This window comes from Trichosurus vulpecula, chromosome 2, assembly GCF_011100635.1.
Source record: "Trichosurus vulpecula isolate mTriVul1 chromosome 2, mTriVul1.pri, whole genome shotgun sequence".
Taxonomy (NCBI): Eukaryota; Metazoa; Chordata; class Mammalia; order Diprotodontia; family Phalangeridae; genus Trichosurus; species Trichosurus vulpecula.
The window spans coordinates 136,495,980-136,501,188 of record NC_050574.1 but is presented as its reverse complement, the minus strand read 5'-3'; the positions used below and the strand labels follow the sequence as shown (position 1 = coordinate 136,501,188).

At 42.0% G+C, this 5,209-nt stretch overlaps 1 long non-coding RNA gene across 1 annotated transcript; it reads right to left on the bottom strand.

Moving 5' to 3' along the window:
• Window positions 1-1,448: 1,448 nt before the first annotated feature.
• On the bottom strand, window positions 1,449-5,209 carry LOC118835404. The gene is made up of 3 exons (XR_005009501.1): window positions 5,132-5,209; window positions 2,077-2,189; window positions 1,449-1,548 (listed from the first exon to the last, which is right to left on the bottom strand). It is a non-coding gene; the product is annotated as an uncharacterized LOC118835404 (long non-coding RNA).

Sequence of the window (5,209 nt, the reverse complement as noted above, 5' to 3'; positions counted from 1 at the left end):
AAAAATGTTTTCTACACAGATGGCAAATAAGATAGTTCAACTGAACCATACAATGCATAACATGGTAGCAAATATAGAGGAAAATGCCCTGCCTGATAAAACACAGTCCTCCAGTTAGGTCCCGTTAACAAAGCCTTGGAAACTTTCTGGCTTTCCCTGCTCTAACAGTGACCATTGCAGGACCTTCCACAGAACTGTTTTAATCTGTACAGGCTATTTAAGTACGACGCAAAAGATTTTTGAGAGTACAAACTACATACAGAAGAGATATGATATAAGATCCCAGTCTCATATTTTTGAATTAGCTTCACTTGATTTAAAATATTCATCCGGCACTTTCAACCCCTTTCTACGCATTTCACCTCTTTGATATCGACTAGCTCCTCCTCTAACCCTGACTCTTGCTAGTTTACCCATATTTCTTCCTCTGGTCCAAGGCTGTTAGTGATTTCATCACGGCATGTCCAACACAGTTAATAATTCTTCATTACGTATCAGGGTCATCTGTGGTAAAGTGGCTAAAAGGTCACAAGCCTGTTGCATGCAACCTGTCCTAACACCTAAGTTGATCCTGAGGGTCTCTGCATGCTGTTATTTCCTCAATATTTCCTGACCCATGCACCAAAACCTCTCCATTTTTGGGAACCCCAGAAGGCCCTTTGGAGGCCTTTGCCAAAGCACTGACTCCTTCTTTTGCAGGGATCCAGGGACACAGGGTCGCCACTACGTTGGCTAAGGTATCTCCTTTCTTCCATGCACATTCACAATCACCATAGTTATTTAGTGACAGTTTTACCTTGCCTTGTGCTATTAAGAAAGCAAATCACCTCCCAACATAGTACCCTGTAGTCTACCAAGTAGTTTCTAGCAAGTAGTTTCCCAGAGTTTCTCCAGAGTGTACAGAGAGCCCCTGTCCACATAGGGTATTATATATACCCTTACCTGACCATGCTCAGCCCAAAGGAATGTAAATTTTGATTGCTTAAACCAGTTTGTTTGCTAAGGACCACACCTTAAACTCAAATCACTCTGGCTCTCACTGATTCGACAACCATAGGTCCCAGGCCAAGCCCCATTTCGTGGTAATTGTTTGGGCTCTGATTGGCTCAGAGTGAATGTAAATAGCAATTGTTTCTGTTCTGGGCAGAAACTCTGAGCCTCTTCCCCTCCCAGACTGATTTGTTTTTTAAACTAGGTAAAGAAGCCAGTCTCTACTTCATTTCTTACCTCGCCTTAACCACTGCATGGACATTGCCTCAGTCAAACTGCAACCTGTTAACAATCTTACCTTAAAAAGGCCAAGGTCTCCCACTGCATCCTGCACCATCTCCGGTTGTCCTGATTTGTATCTATCTGGCTACTGGACCCAGATGAGAGAAAGTGGGGCTTGTGATTTTGCACAGCCCTGCTTCACTTAAATCCAATTCATGTGCCTGTCATGGCATCACCTCTCTGATGTCATGATCCTCTTCTAGAATGATGGACAAACAACAACAACAACAGAGCCCTTGGTGAGAGCAGGGATCTTGAGGCCCAGTCAGTTCTGTACTGAGGAAGGAATCAGGAAAGGTCAGACAGGATCAGCCAGAACAATGTACAAAAACCAGTTCATTTTCTATCAGGTAAATCTTCCTAGAGACCGGATCCAAGAAACCACTGGACCAGAAAGTCCTTCTCCTTTCTGAGGTGGTGTTGATTTATCACACAAATGACACAAGGAGCCTAGTTAGGCGGGAATAGCTCCCTCATTTTTTTTTTTTTTGCTGTTTTTTGTTTTTTTGGCAGGGCAATTGGGGTTAAGTGACTTGCCCAAGGTCACAGAGCTAGTAAGTATGTCAAGTGTGTCTGAGGCTGGATTTGAACTCAGGTCCTCCTGACTCCAGGGACAGTGTTCTATTCACTGCGCCACCTAGCTGCCTCCTCCCTCATTTTTAATTAGGGAGATCACATGGTCCCATATTCAGCACAAAATGGCATTGCCACCTCCACGTCCAGATTGCCAGTGAAACCACTTCCCAGCCTCTACTGTTTTTCTAACACCTCCAACCTAGTTGTTTAATTCAGTGTAGAACATACCTTCAGTTCTCTGTAGTCTACTATGGTCTTCCAGGACTTCTTCACAGGTTACACAAGGTTGTTGTAAGGGGAGCAGGCATAACAATGTATTCCAGTTTCCTTCATCTCTATCACTAGAGAAGAAATATCTTTCACTCCCATGAGGACCCAATATCGGTTTGTATTAATTATGTGGATAAATGGTTGAGGAAATACCAGTGGTTTCCATTTGGCCCTACCTACAATAAATTGCAGAGGCTGCTGAAAGGGTCCATACAGATATTGACTGCAAAGAGCTCATGATACCCTCCTCCCTCAGTGGTATGACCTCTCTAGCCCCCAGCCCCACCCCCAACATACACACACATAATCAATGATCCAAATAAGTGTAGAGGTTTAGAAGATACCTTAGTCTTGTCAGGGGCTGAAGGGTGTCTATTGCCCTGGTGCTGGATTTCACTAAATATAGTTTTTATAGCACTCCCATTGGCTGGCCATCAATTGATTTTCTTATCAAACGCATGTTTCAGGAGACACACCCAAAGCTCCCTTTGGGTAATAATGTCATCACCTTATACATATCTGCAAGGATGATGGGCTCTGTGCTTCATTCCCTTATTCCCAGAATGTCTATTTATACTGACAGCAGTATTTACCCAATGCATAACATTCTGCTCAAATTTCACCAGCTAATCAGCCTGTATAGCTGTGTGGCAGGGAAGAATCAAAGTTAAAGTCTAAGACTAGTTGGGGTTCTATCCAGAGGCAGAAACTAATTGTCCCTGAGGTGGCTTGGTCATATAATGTGGCAGACCATGGAGGATTGCCTAGATTTGGTCTATCAAACCTATTTCCTATAGGAACTTCACTCCCTGCTTTGCAGACTCCCAATGGGGAACTGACTATAATGAGAATTCATCTTTATGGAGTCAGGTACATGTAACCACCCATATGAGCCATCTAAAAAAGCAGAACAAAGGGAAGTCTCCATGTGGAGCATGTAACTGATTCTACTGTCCCTGCAATGGTAAATCCTTAGAGAGCTCCCCAAGTCTCTGGAACTCTACATTAGCATTATATTTTATGAGGACATAAAATTGACAAGTTTTCATGCAAACAAAAACAATACAATTAGAATTAGAAGGGAAACAATTGGGGAGAATTTTTTGCAGTCAATTTTACTGATTATGATCTGAAGTCTAGTAAGTGTCAAGTGTCTTGAGATTGGATTTGAACTAAAGTCCTCAACTCCAGGGCCAGTGCTCTATCCACTGTGCAACCTAGCTGCCCCTATACATATTAATACTGTTAAGAAAATCTTAATGAGTGAGGTGTGAAAGTAGGAGAAAACATAAATGATGTAATCACTGGTTGTGTGTCTGCTGTGTAAGTATGCATAGAAAGGCCAAGAGTTTCTGGGTGTGGATCCACAGAGTTCTTCCTATAGACTCCCTAGGAGTAGCCAGGAGGTACTAAGTATGGATCCTTAAGCTGATTTTATGTTGGGAAACGAGTTTTAGATGGATTAAGGCAGGGGTTAAGGGCCCTACCTTGGGCACTGCCCGAAAGTAAAGAGTTTTAGACCTTGAGTTCCATTGCTGATTCTAATGTAGTGATAACAGGTTGTCAATTCTAAAAGATTTGACAATAGCTCAGTTCAGCAACTCCAGGTCCTATACAGAGCTCAAGGCATACCCTATCCCCACCAAGATCTTTGAGCTCAAATAAACCAGGTTTGATCCTGAGGGCCTGACCGCAAAGGGTGTAAGTGTTCCACCAGGTTCAACATTCTCACTTGGATTTCTCCTAAAAAGCCTCTAAGATAAAGATTTGTTATGATTCTGTTTAGGGTTTCCCAAAATGTGGGTAAACTAAGATCCTTCCACAAAGGTACACAATAGGTAGTGGGCAGAGGGCTGCTTTTTATTTCCTTCGCCATAGAAACTGTGTAAGATACAAAGGATTCACAGGCATGTATAAACAAATTCAGGGGGAAAATCCCTTTAATTCTAGTGCCTCCCCTCTATTGATTATCTCCAATTTACAAACATATACATGCAATATAGATATGTACCTAGGCACCATATATATTTACCTATACATGTATGACATAATATTTTTTGTATATATGTGGGTATATATATATGTGTGTGTGCATAGGTGTATATATGTGTGTGTGTACTATATAGAAAGAACACATAGTTATTTGCATCTTGTCTACTCCACTGTCTTTTTGCCTTTCTTTGTATCCTCAGCACTTAGCACAGTGCCTGGTACAGAGTAGGCACTTAATAAATATTTTTGACAGACTAATCAAGAAGTACAAAACAGTCCATTATACTACCACTGGAAGACCCTCTGTGAGTCTCACCTTAGACATGCTCTGTCCAAGCAACTCACAGTAAGGTCCAGAAATCCTGCTCAGCTATGACTTGGCATTAATGCTTTGACTACAGAATCCTCCTACTGGTGTTTTTCCTTTCCTTCAAAAAGCATATGCTGTTACAGAAGTATTCTTCCTCTGACCAGCTGGTGACTGATTCTTGAGTTTAAACACTCTCAAACTCCGAATTATCCCTAAAGCTGGAAATGTCCATTTTTCAGGTTTGGCTGTCACTGACTTATGCTTATAAAAGGAAACAAATAGCAGCCAAAAGAGGGAGGTGTAGGGATTTCAATTTTAGGTGTGCCCAGGAGAGCACATGTTTCCTACAGCCATGTACTTTTGATGTTACTATTGCTGCGAGAGGGAAGGGGAGAAAATTCCTTTCCACCTCTCATTCTGGTCTAGAAATCCAAGGGAGAGAAAATAGTAGTGAAGTGTCCAAAGGGATAGAGCCACTTAGATAGGTGGGGAAAGTTCCTCTGACTAGAGTCTGTTCTTTCTGACTTTCTGTCACAGACTGTCTTTGATTCAACCTAGCTTAACTCTATAGGAGGTTGTCTTTTCCAAAAAAGATCTGTGTTCTGCAGTCTAATTAAGTGGGAGCTCTCTGACCATTGTTGCTATACACATAGGCCAATTCCTTCCACATCCTAGAACATAGATCATCTAAATTTGGTGACTTGAACTCACCGAGGACATCAGAGTGATTTTTGCCGTCTCTTCACTTCTCTGGAGCTTCAGCAAATGGTCAGAATGTTGAAATCTATC